We start from the raw sequence: 13,830 nt of genomic DNA, 5'->3' as shown, positions 1-13,830 counted from the left end.
CTGGACACACACACACTCACACTGGACACACACACACACACACTTGACACACACACACAGGACACACACAGACACACACACACATACTGGACACACACACACACACTTGACACACAGGACACACACAGACACACACACACACACTGAAAAAACACACACACACTGGCCAAACACACACACACACACACACACACACACACACACACTGGACAAACAAACACACACACACACACTGGACAAACACACACACACAATGTGGACACACACACGCTGGACACACACACACACACACACACACATGCGTGTCTTCCTATAATTGTGACAATAACACCGTTAAAACACCAATGTGATCATTTGTTGTCTTTATGTTGAATAACAAATTGTATAATTATATAAGGACATACGCTCCATAGTTGTACAAGTATTCAAGGATATATTGTACTTTTCATAATAAAACATAGTTGAAAACAAGAAAAGCATGTTAATTGTGATAACAGTTTGTTTTCTCTCTGTTCTCTGCTCTCTCTGCTCTCAATTCAATTCAATTCGCTTTTTTGGCATGACGTAACAATGTACATATTGCCAAAGCTTATTTTGGATATTTACAATATAAAAATGAGAATCAAAATTGTCAACGGGACAACAGTAACAACAGTAACCAAGGGTCAAAATAACCAAACATTGAACAATAACAATAAGCATACAGTAGAGGACATGTGCAGGTTGATTGGTCTGTCAGACACTGTCCCTCAACTTATGGCAGGCAGCAATGTAGTGCGCTGCCAACCCACAGCTCTCTGCGTCCTCCCCCATCAGGACGGGTAGCCTATCCTCATCAGAGAGGTCTTTGAAACCTTGAATAAGGGTTTCAAATTTGGGAAAATGACACTCTCTAATTGTTTTATATTTTTGACATTTTGTCAGGAAATGCCTTTCCGTCTCAGGTTCTGCTGTTGTGCAGTGGTTGCACAGCCTTTCCTCTACAGGGAGCCAGGTTGTCCTGTGTCTACCCTTCTCAATGGCAAGGCTGTGCTCACTGAGCCTGTATTTTGTCAAGGTTTATCTAAGGTTTTGATCAGTAACCATGGTCAAATATTTAGCCACGGTGTACTGTCGATTTAGGGCCAGATAGCACTGCATTTTGCTTTGTGCTTGTGTTTCCCAATAAGCAATATAGTTTTGTTTTGACTGTGTTGTAATTTGGTTTATCCTGATTGATTGGATGTTCTGGTCCTGAGGCTTCAGTGTGTTAGTAGAACAGGTTAGGAACTCAGCCCCAGGACCAGCTGGATGAGGGGACTGAGGCTTCAGTGTGTTAGTAGAACAGGTTAGTGAACTCAGCCCCAGGACCAGCTGGATGAGGGGACTCTTTTCTTTGCTCAGCTCTTGGTATTGCAGGGCTTGGTAATGATATGAGAGGGGGTCACTGTATTTTAGATGTTTCCAAAACTTAATTGCTCTTTTTTGAGTTTTTATTATTAGTGGATATTTGCCTAATTCTGCCCTGCATGCATTGTTTGTAGTTTTCCTCTGGACAGGTAGGAGAATCTTACAGAACTCTGCATGCAGGGTTTCAATGGGATGTTTGTCCCATTTGATGAAATCTTGTTTTGTAAGTGGACCCCACACCTCGCTGCCATAAAGTGCAATTGGTTCAATGACATATTCAATTAGTTTTAGCCAAATTTTAATAGGTATTCCAATTTCAATTTGCTTTTTAATGGCGTAGGATGCCCTGCGTGCTTTCTCTCTCAGTTCATTCAATGCCTCATTAAGGTGTCCAGTTCAGCTTATTTTTAAACCTCAGTAATTGTAGTGTGTACAGTACTCTATATATTTTGTACCAATTGAGAACTTTGGTCTAATTCCCTGAGATCTGGATCTTCTCTGGAAAATCATTATTTTAGTCTTTTTGGGGTTTACTGCCAAGGCCCCAGGTCTAGCAGTACTGCTCTAGCAGGTCCAGGCTCTGCTGTAGGCCATGTGCTGTGGGTGACAGCAGGCATAGGTCATCTGCGAAGAGTAGGCATTTAACCTCTGAATTGTGGAGACTAACACCAGGGGCTGAGGATTTCTCTAGAATAGTGGCCAATTCGTTGATGTAAATATTGAAGAGTGCAGGGCTCAGACTACAACCCTGACGAAGGCCCCGCCCCTGGTTAAAGAATTGTGTTCTTTTCTTGCCAATTTTAATGCTGCACGTATTGCCAGTATACATTGATTTAATTATGTCATATGTTTTACCCCCTACACCACTTTCAATAACTTTGTAGAACAGTCCTGTATGCCAAATAGAATCAAATGCTTTTTGGAAGTCGATAAAGCAAGCGTATATTTCGGTATTATTTTGGTGGACATGTTTATCCATCAGGGTGTGTAGGGTGTAAATATGATCAGTTGTGCGATGTTTTGGTATAAATCCAATTTGGCTTTTACTCAAGACATTGTGCTTATTGTACTTATTAAGGAAGTTTAGAACTCTTACGTTTATAATACTACAGAAAACCTTCCCCAGGTTACTGTTCACACAAATGCCTCTGTAATTGTTAGGGTCAAATTTGTCTCCGTTCTTAAAGATTGGGGTTATGAGTCCTTGATTCCAGATGTCAGGGAAATAACCTACACTCAGGATCAAATTAAACAGTTTTAATATAGCCAATTGAAATGTTGCACTAGTGAGTTTGAGCATCTCATTTAGGATGCCATCAGGTCCGCATGCTTTTTTAAATTTGAAAGCCTGAAGTTTCTTATAGAGCTCCTGGTCAGTAATTGGGGAGTCCAGTGGATGTTGATTGTCCTTTATAGCTTTTTCTAATCCATTCAACTTCTCATGAATTTGGCGTTGTTCTGCGTTTGTGTCAGTTTGAACGGTGTTGTAGAGTGTTTTAAAATGGGCTGTCCATATGTCACCATTTTGTATCGCTAATTCCTCTTGTTTAGATTTTTTAATTTTTTTCCAATTTTGCCAGAAGTTGTTTGTGTTTATGGACTCCTCAATTAGTGTCAGCTGCTTGCTGTTGTACTGTGCTTTTTTGGTTCTGAGTGCACGTTTATAGAGTTTTAAAGTCTCACGGTAATGAATGCGTAATTCACCATTATTTGGGTCTCTGTGCTTTTGGTTGGATAGTGTTCTAAGTTTTTTCCTTATAATTTTACAATCTGCATCAAACCAGTTGTCATCTGTGATCTTTTTTGTTTTGTTTTTTATCAATTTCAATTGTGCTTCTTTTGCCGTTTGCCTGAATATATAGTTGATGTTTTGTACTGCTAGATTGATGCCTTCTTTACTGTGAGTGAATTTGGTATCTATAAAGTTATCTAAGAGATAAGATATTTTGGTTCCAGGTTGCTTTCTGGTATTCTTCTGTGCTGTTTTGGGCCCATCTGTATGCATTTCTGATGTTGTACAGCTTACTGGGCTGTGAATGTCTGGTTGTTTCCATGTCTGTTCTTTTGAGGAACAACGTAATTTGGCTGTGATCAGACAGAGGTGTTAGTGGCTTGACAGTGAATAAGCTGAGAGAGAAAGGGTCAATGTCTGTTATCATATAGTCTACTGTGATGTGGCCAAGAGGTGAGCAGTAGGTGAATCTCCCCAAAGAGTCCCCCCCGTAACCTACCATTGACAAAGTACAGACCCAGGCTTCTACAGAGCTGCAACAGATCCCTTCCGTTTTTGTTGACGGTGCTGTCACTGTTGTTTCTATTGGGGAGATTAAGACAGTTAGAAACAGTATGGCCTGTAATAAAGCTGTCCCCCTGTAATAAAGCTGTCCCCTCGTGTGCTCGTTAGATCAGGTAGTGTTCCTGTGTGCGCATTTGTGTCCCCACAGATGAGCACATTTCCCTGGGCCTGGAAATGACACGTCTCTTCCTCAAGGGTGGGGAAGATCTCCTCTGAGTAATATGGGGATTCTGAGGGGGGGATATATATCAGATAGTGTTCTCTCTGCTGTCTCTCTCTGCTCTCTCTCTGCTCTATCTCTGCTGTCTCTCTGCTCTCTCTCTCTGCTCTCTCTCTCTGCTCTCTCTCTGCTCTCTCTCTGCTCTCTCTCTCTGCTGTCTCTCTGCTGTCTCTCTCTCTCTCTGCTGTCTCTCTGCTGTCTCTCTGCAGTCTCTCTCTCTCTCTGCTCTCTCTCTCTCTGCTGTCTCTCTCTCTGCTCTCTCTGCTGTCTCTCTGCTCTCTCTCTCTGCTGTCTCTCTCTGCTCTCTCTGCTCTCTCTCTCTCTGTTCTCTCTGCTCTCTCTGCTCTCTCTGCGCTCTCTCTGCTCTCTCTGCTCTCTCTGCGCTCTCTCTGCTCTCTCTCTGCTCTCTCTCTCTGCTGTCTCTCTCTGCTCTCTCTGCTCTCTCTCTGCTCTCTCTCTGCTCTCTCTCTCTCTGCTGTCTCTCTCTCTCTCTGCTCTCTCTCTCTGCTCTCTCTCTCTGCTGTCTCTCTCTGCTGTCTCTCTGCTCTCTCTCTCTCTGCTCTCTCTCTCTGCTCTCTCTCTCTGCTCTCTCTCTCTGCTGTCTCTCTGCTCTCTCTCTCTGCTGTCTCTCTCTCTGCTCTCTCTGCTCTCTCTGCTGTCTCTCTGCTCTCTCTCTGCTGTCTCTCTCTCTGCTCTCTCTGCTCTCTCTCTGCTCTCTCTCTGCTGTCTCTCTCTGCTGTCTCTCTCTGCTCTCTCTCTGCTCTCTCTCTCTGCTGTCTCTCTCTCTGCTCTCTCTCTTCTCTGCTCTCTCTCTGCTCTCTCTCTCTGCTCTCTCTCCCTCTGATCTCTCTGCTCTCTTCTCTCTGCTCTCTCTCTCTGCTTTCTCTATCTCTCTCCCTCCAATCTCTCTCGCTTTTTATATCTTAACAGGGGTGCAGTTTGGACAATCACCACTTGATGTCAGTGTTAAACCAGAAGTGATGAAAACAACATCACTGCAGAGAGAGAGAGAGTCTAATATACTGATATACAGTGCATTCAGAAAGCATTCAGACCCCTTGACTTTTTACACATTTTGTCACGTTACAGCCTTATTCTAAAATGGATTAAATTGTTTTTCCCTCATCAATCTACACACAATAACCCATAATTACAAAGCAAAACCAGTTTATTTTATGTGCAAATTTTTATTTAAAAAAAACTTAGATATCACATTTACATAAGTATTCAGAACCTTTACTCAGTACTTTGTTGAAGCACCTTTGGCAGTGATTACAGCCTTGAGTCTTCTTGGGTATGATGCTACAAACTTGACACACCTGTATTTGGGGAGTTTGTCCCATTCTTCTCTGCAGATCCTCTCAAGCTGTCAGGTTGGATGGGGAGCGTTGCTGCACAGCTATTTTCAGGTCTCTCCAGAGATGTTCAATCGGGTTCAAGTCCAGGCTGAGGATAATTGTCCTGTTGTCCAGTTTGTGTAGACTATACTGGGAGGGTAGAGAGTCAGAACTGATAGAGGATATGGAGCCCTGAGGGGGAGAAAGAGAGGGAGGGGAGAGAGTCAGAACAGAGGGAAAGAGAGAGAGGGGGAGGGTAGAGAGTCAGAACAGAGAGAGAGAGAGAGAGAGGGAGGGTAGAGAGTCAGAACAGAGGGAAAGAGAGAGAGAGGGGGGAGAGAGTCAGAACAGAGGGAAGGAGAGAGAGAGGGGGGAGAGAGTCAGAACAGAGGGAAGGAGAGAGAGAGGGGGGAGAGAGTCAGAACAGAGGGAAAGAGAGAGAGGGAGGGGAGAGAGAGTCAGAACAGAGGGAAAGAGAGAGAGAGGGGGGAGAGAGTCAGAACAGAGGAAAAGAGAGAGAGAGGGAGGGTAGAGAGTCAGAACAGAGGGAAGGAGAGAGAGGGAGGGTAGAGAGTCAGAACAGAGGGGAAAAGAGAGAGAGGGAGGGTAGAGAGTCAGAACAGAGGGAAAGAGAGAGAGAGGGAGGGTAGAGAGTCAGAACAGAGGGAAAGAGTGAGAGAGGGAGGGTAGAGAGTCAGAACAGAGGGAAAGAGAGGGAGAGGGAGTGGAGAGAGTCAGAACAGAGGGGAAGAGAGAGGGGGAGGGGAGAGAGAGTCAGAACAGAGGGAAAGAGAGAGAGGGGGGGAGAGAGTCAGAACAGAGGGAAAGAGAGAGAGGGATGGTAGAGAGTCAGGACAGAGGGAAAGAGAGAGAGAGGGAGGGGAGAGAGTCAGAACAGAGGGAAGGAGAGAGAGGGAGGGTAGAGAGTCAGAACAGAGGGAAAGAGAGAGAGGGAGGGTAGAGTCAGAACAGAGGGAAAGAGAGAGAGATGGAGGGGAGAGAGTCAGAACAGAGGGAAAGAGAGAGAGAGGGAGGGGAGAGAGTCAGAACAGAGGGAAAGAGAGAGAGAGGGAGGGTAGAGAGTCAGAACAGAGGGAAGGAGAGAGAGGGAGGGTAGAGAGTCAGAACAGAGGGAAAAAGAGAGAGGGAGGGTAGAGAGTCAGAACAGAGGGAAAGAGAGAGAGAGGGAGGGTAGAGAGTCAGAACAGAGGGGAAGAGTGAGAGAGGGAGGGTAAAAAGTCAGAACTGAGGGAAAGAGAGAGAGAGGGAGTGGAGAGAGTCAGAACTGAGGGAAAGAGAGAGAGAGGGAGGGTAGAGAGTCAGAACAGAGGGAAAGAGAGGGAGAGGGAGTGGAGAGAGTCAGAACAGAGGGGAAGAGAGAGGGGAGGGGAGAGAGAGTCAGAACAGAGGGAAAGAGAGAGAGAGGGGGGAGAGAGTCAGAACAGAGGGAAAGAGAGAGAGGGATGGTAGAGAGTCAGGACAGAGGGAAAGAGAGAGAGAGGGAGGGGAGAGAGTCAGAACAGAGGGAAGGAGAGAGAGGGAGGGTAGAGAGTCAGAACCGAGGGAAAGAGGGAGGGTAGAGAGTCAGAACAGAGGAAAAGAGAGAGAGAGGGAGGGTAGAGAGTCAGAACAGAGGGAAGGAGAGAGAGGGAGGGTAGAGAGTCAGAACAGAGGGGAAAAGAGAGAGAGGGAGGGTAGAGAGTCAGAACAGAGGGAAAGAGAGAGAGAGGGAGGGTAGAGAGTCAGGACAGAGGGAAAGAGAGAGAGAGGGAGGGGAGAGAGTCAGAACAGAGGGAAGGAGAGAGAGGGAGGGTAGAGAGTCAGAACCGAGGGAAAGAGGGAGGGTAGAGAGTCAGAACAGAGGAAAAGAGAGAGAGAGGGAGGGTAGAGAGTCAGAACAGAGGGAAGGAGAGAGAGGGAGGGTAGAGAGTCAGAACAGAGGGGAAAAGAGAGAGAGGGAGGGTAGAGAGTCAGAACAGAGGGAAAGAGAGAGAGAGGGAGGGTAGAGAGTCAGAACAGAGGGAAAGAGTGAGAGAGGGAGGGTAAAAAGTCAGAACTGAGGGAAAGAGAGAGAGAGGGAGTGGAGAGAGTCAGAACTGAGGGAAAGAGAGAGAGAGGGAGGGTAGAGAGTCAGAACAGAGGGAAAGAGAGGGAGAGGGAGTGGAGAGAGTCAGAACAGAGGGGAAGAGAGAGGGGGAGGGGAGAGAGAGTCAGAACAGAGGGAAAGAGAGAGAGGGGGGGGAGAGAGTCAGAACAGAGGGAAAGAGAGAGAGGGATGGTAGAGAGTCAGGACAGAGGGAAAGAGAGAGAGAGGGAGGGGAGAGAGTCAGAACAGAGGGAAGGAGAGAGAGGGAGGGTAGAGAGTCAGAACCGAGGGAAAGAGAGGGATGGTAGAGAGTCAGAACAGAGGGAAAGAGAGAGAGGGAGGGTAGAGTCAGAACAGAGGGAAAGAGAGAGAGATGGAGGGGAGAGAGTCAGAACAGAGGGAAAGAGAGAGAGAGGGAGGGGAGAGAGTCAGAACAGAGGGAAAGAGAGAGAGAGGGAGGGTAGAGAGTCAGAACAGAGGGAAGGAGAGAGAGGGAGGGTAGAGAGTCAGAACAGAGGGAAAAAGAGAGAGGGAGGGTAGAGAGTCAGAACAGAGGGAAAGAGAGAGAGAGGGAGGGTAGAGAGTCAGAACAGAGGGGAAGAGTGAGAGAGGGAGGGTAAAAAGTCAGAACTGAGGGAAAGAGAGAGAGAGGGAGTGGAGAGAGTCAGAACTGAGGGAAAGAGAGAGAGAGGGAGGGTAGAGAGTCAGAACAGAGGGAAAGAGAGGGAGAGGGAGTGGAGAGAGTCAGAACAGAGGGGAAGAGAGAGGGGGAGGGGAGAGAGAGTCAGAACAGAGGGAAAGAGAGAGAGAGGGGGGAGAGAGTCAGAACAGAGGGAAAGAGAGAGAGGGATGGTAGAGAGTCAGGACAGAGGGAAAGAGAGAGAGAGGGAGGGGAGAGAGTCAGAACAGAGGGAAGGAGAGAGAGGGAGGGTAGAGAGTCAGAACCGAGGGAAAGAGAGGGAGGGTAGAGAGTCAGAACAGAGGGAAAGAGAGAGAGGGAGGGTAGAGTCAGAACAGAGGGAAAGAGAGAGAGATGGAGGGGAGAGAGTCAGAACAGAGGGAAAGAGAGAGAGAGGGAGGGGAGAGAGTCAGAACAGAGGGAAAGAGAGAGAGAGGGAGGGGAGAGAGTCAGAACAGAGGGAAAGAGTGAGAGAGGGAGGGTAGAGAGTCAGAACAGAGGGAAAGAGAGAGCGAGAGGGTAGAGAGTCAGAACAGAGGGAAAGAGAGAGAGAGGGAGGGTAGAGAGTCAGAACAGAGGTAAAGAGAGAAAGAGGGAGGGGAGAGAGTCAGAACAGAGGGAAAGAGAGAGAGAGGGGGGAGAGAGTCAGAACAGAGGGAAAGAAAGAGAGGGGGAGGGTAGAGAGTCAGAACAGAGGGAAAGAGAGAGAAAGGGAGGGGAGAGAGTCAGAACAGAGGGAAAGAGAGAGAGAGGGGGGGAGAGAGTCAGAACCGAGGGAAAGAGAGAGAGAGAGGGAGTGGAGACAGAGGATGTGTGGAAGTTGCTTTATATTTGGTTATTGGGGGCCTTTGAGCCCTGATGGGCTGGGTGATATCAGTGACTCACTGAGAGTTATGAGTTGCTGTGAAGGGAGAGCAAGAGAGAGAGAGAGGGAGAGCAAGAGAGAGAGCAAGAGAGAGAGGGATAGATTAGTCAGCAGAAATTATTCAGGACGACGCTCGTCTTTAAATGTACTTCTTTATTTCTCTCTTTCCCCACTGAGGAAGATAAAGGACACACACACACATGTGTTTATATCACCTTCTGGGGACACCTGTTCTCACACCACATTCTGGGGACACATGTTCTCACACCACATTCTGGGGACACCTGTTCTCACACCACATTCTGGGGACACCTGTTCTCACACCACATTCTGGGGACACCTGTTCTCACACCACATTCTGGGGACACCTGTTCTCACACCACATTCTGGGGACACCTGTTCTCACACCACATTCTGGGGACACCTGGTCTCACACCACATTCTGGGGACACCACTTTCCTGACAACCTGGAGACAAGATGAAAATATCAACAAATCTTAAACAACATCTATAATAAATACACCCCTTCAAATGTAATTGATTCATTGAAATCGGGGTAGACAACATTGTGGGGACTGGGAAGTTGATCAATGTGGGGACACAAGAGGAAACTCCTTATTTGGCGTCAACAGGAAGTCCCATCTGGGGACCAAGTTCCGACCAACTAGTACCATCTGGGGACAATAGTGTCGGCTGTTGTTTAGGGCACAAGGGGAAGATGGATTCTAATCTAGATCAGTTTGAATGGCCTTTCAGCATATCAGAACCCATTAGAGAATGGATTCTAATCTAGATCAGTTTGAATGGCCTTTCAGCATATCAGAACCACTAGAGAATGGATTCTAATCTAGATCAGTTTGAATGGCCTTTCAGCATATCAGAACCACTAGAGAATGGATTCTAATCTAGATCAGTTTGAATGGCCTTTCAGCATATCAGAACCCACTAGAGAATGGATTCTAATCTAGATCAGTTTGAATGGCCTTTCAGCATATCAGAACCCACTAGAGAATGGATTCTAATCTAGATCAGTTTGAATGGTCTTTCAGCATATCAGAACCACTAGAGAATGGATTCTAATCTAGATCAGTTTGAATTGCCTTTCAGCATATCAGAACCCACTAGAGAATGGATTCTAATCTAGATCAGTTTGAATGGCCTTTCAGCATATCAGAACCACTAGAGAATGGATTATAATCTAGATCAGTTTGAATGGCCTTTCAGCATATCAGAACCCACTAGAGAATGGATTCTAATCTAGATCAGTTTGAATGGCCTTTCAGCATATCAGAACCACTAGAGAATGGATTCTAATCTAGATCAGTTTGAATGGCCTTTCAGCATATCAGAACCATTAGAGAATGGATTCTAATCTAGATCAGTTTGAATGGCCTTTCAGCATATCAGAACCCACTAGAGAATGGATGCTAATCTAGATCAGTTTGAATGGCCTTTCAGCATATCAGAACCACTAGAGAATGGATTCTAATCTAGATCAGTTTGAATGGCCTTTCAGCATATCAGAACCCACTAGAGAATGGATTCTAATGTAGATCAGTTTGAATGGCCTTTCAGCATATCAGAACCCACTAGAGAATGGATTCTAATCTAGATCAGTTTGAATGGTCTTTCAGCATATCAGAACCCACTAGAGAATGGATTCTAATCTAGATCAGTTTGAATGGCCTTTCAGCATATCAGAACCACTAGAGAATGGATTCTAATCTAGATCAGTTTGAATGGCCTTTCAGCATATCAGAACCACTAGAGAATGGATTCTAATCTAGATCAGTTTGAATGGTCTTTCAGCATATCAGAACCACTAGAGAATGGATTCTAATCTAGATCAGTTTGAATGGCCTTTCAGCATATCAGAACCACTAGAGAATGGATTCTAATCTAGATCAGTTTGAATGGCCTTTCAGCATATCAGAACCACTAGAGAATGGATTCTAATCTAGATCAGTTTGAATGGCCTTTCAGCATATCAGAACCACTAGAGAATGGATTCTAATCTAGATCAGTTTGAATGGCCTTTCAGCATATCAGAACCACTAGAGAATGGATTATAATCTAGATCAGTTTGAATGGCCTTTCAGCATATCAGAACCACTAGAGAATGGATTCTAATCTAGATCAGTTTGAATGGCCTTTCAGCATATCAGAACCCACTAGAGAATGGATTCTAATCTAGATCAGTTTGAATGGCCTTTCAGCATATCAGAACCACTAGAGAATGGATTCTAATCTAGATCAGTTTGAATGGCCTTTCAGCATATCAGAACCACTAGAGAATGGATTATAATCTAGATCAGTTTGAATGGCCTTTCAGCATATCAGAACCCACTAGAGAATGGATTCTAATCTAGATCAGTTTGAATGGTCTTTCAGCATATCAGAACCACTAGAGAATGGATTCTAATCTAGATCAGTTTGAATGGCCTTTCAGCATATCAGAACCCACTAGAGAATGGATTCTAATCTAGATCAGTTTGAATGGCCTTTCAGCATATCAGAACCCACTAGAGAATGGATTCTAATCTAGATCAGTTTGAATGGCCTTTCAGCATATCAGAACCACTAGAGAATGTTACCGGGCCTCTTTAGCATCAGATGCATATCAACCTACAAGGTGTGCAAACATGATTGATAAATAAATGCTTTATAAATATTGCATAAACTGTTGTAAATGATTAATTGCATGAAGAAATAATGGGAAAATATCAATAAAAAAATAGTTATTTATTTAGAGAGTCAAGGATATGTTTTGTATAATTCTACAGTCCTAGAAACACGTAGGCCTACAGCCTATTTCTGCTTCCCTGACAATAAAACTCTACAGTGGAATCCATTTGATCTACTTTATTTATAGGTTTGATTAGTAATAGAGTTATAGTCATTATTAATAAAGTCCAGTTACAGCTTCTAACAGAAACTAACAGATAATAATATTACCTCCCGGGTGGCGCAGTGGTCTAGAGCACTGCATCGCAGTGCTAGCTGCGCCACCAGAGTCTCTGGGTTTGCGCCCAGGCTCTGTCGCAGCCGGCCGCAACCGGGAGGTCCGTGGGGCGACGCACAATTGGCATAGCGTCGTCTGGGTTAGGGAGGGTTTGGCCGGTAGGGAGGGTTTGGCCGGTAGGGAGGGTTTGGCCGGTAGGGAGGGTTTGGCCGGTAGGGAGGGTTTGGCCGGTAGGGAGGGTTTGGCCGGTAGGGATATCCTTGTCTCAGTATGTAAAAAAAAAAAAAAAAAAAATGTAATAAAATGTATGCACTCTACTGTAAGTCGCTCTGGATAAGAGCGTCTGCTAAATGACTAAAATGTAAATGTAAAATGTATTAATCCTTTAACCAGCCAGGTGATTAGTAACAGAGTTATAGTCATTAATAATAACACTATAACCAGCCAGGTGAATTTATTTATTCCTAAACAAACGGAGCGTATGTGCATGAACAATTGTAAAGGATTAATTGCATAAAGATATATTTGTGTAAATATATTCATGACAAGATATAAAAACAGTCACTTGCTGATTGAATCAGACACTATTGTGCCCTTATACCCTTTACACATGAATCAATCCTGTCTTCTCTTTAAGTTTCGGGTCCACAGTCAGCTTCGGGGATTTGTGTGAACAAGCCCCATAAACAAATCAGTTGCACTACCAACAGTTTTCATGGGCCTTGTTTCCTGTTTCCTGCCAACTTGACATTATGTCTTATTTTTATGGTTTAAAATAAAGGCTCCTGCCTTGTTCACTATTCCGAGAAGGTTCGTCTTCTTTGCAATCAACAAGTCTGCCAGGGGTAATTAATGTGAAGAAGTTGACCATGGTCATATTCCTGCCTTTGTCCACGAGTTTCAACACCAGTCTCTGACCCGCTGGCCTGGTTTCATCTTTCACCAGATAGGGAAAGACATTGAGCAAGTACTTGGTTTCGACCTTGGCGCAAACTGAAATGACATGCACCATTATTCGTTTATTTCTGGTTGCTGGCGCCCATTCATCAATTAACAACAGAATAGCATATTTTAATGTTACGTTTATTATGTTACTAGTTTTTGCTTAGTAGCCAGAGCTATGCTGCCGAGTGGTCATGAGCTGAATGCAGGGACAGCACGAATATTCTTGTAAAAAGTTACATTTGAAAAAAAGAGCTGCACCTCTTGAATTCAGTTATTTATCAAAGGTAAGTGTCATAAAAGGTACGTGTCATAAAAGGTACGTGTCATAAAAAGTGCAGAATATGCTTTTTCAGAGACTATGTAGAAATCACAATGTTTTACCTGCATGTGGCGGATTTGATAAAGCGATGCGCCCATCTCTTCATGTACAATTTGACAAATAATAGGCCTAATATATTGTCCCTCATCCGACTGCCAGTGTAAACGTGTCTACAGGCTAACTCTTATGTGTGAACATGTGGTATCGTTTCAGGGGTCGTTTCAATCAGCTGATCAGGTTGTCTGGCATCGATTGTTTCCCGCCCAATATGAATTATTTAGAAGGCCTAGTGCAACATTTAAAATGTTCTTATTTACAATAAATGTGATAAATATTAAAGAGAGTTGGAGTAAATAAAACAGTCCCATAACTGGTTTTTACAAAGTAAAATGTAAAAGTAATGGTATCAACCCACAAGTCATGAGGTCAAATGATTTGCTGCTGATAAATAGGCATAACAAACTCATCAATACATTATTGTTCAAATTAATTCAACCTCTTCACCCTCCTCATCACTCAGGCCTCATTTAAATGTAATTGTGAAGGTGCACAATTATCACCCATTCATCAATTTGTCATTCACTCAGTCAGGAGAGTTGCATTATCACCTGGCTGGGTACCAACTTCCTACAGCACATTGTCTTGGCGGATTAAGTTAAGTGTGAAAAAGGCTCTAAATACTTTTGTATTTTGTTTGAGATTTCAAAATTCTGACAAATTAACTGTGTAAAA

This window comes from Salvelinus fontinalis, unplaced genomic scaffold (assembly GCF_029448725.1).
Source record: "Salvelinus fontinalis isolate EN_2023a unplaced genomic scaffold, ASM2944872v1 scaffold_0004, whole genome shotgun sequence".
In the NCBI taxonomy this organism is placed as follows: Eukaryota; Metazoa; Chordata; class Actinopteri; order Salmoniformes; family Salmonidae; genus Salvelinus; species Salvelinus fontinalis.
Note: the sequence above shows the minus strand (reverse complement) of the source record.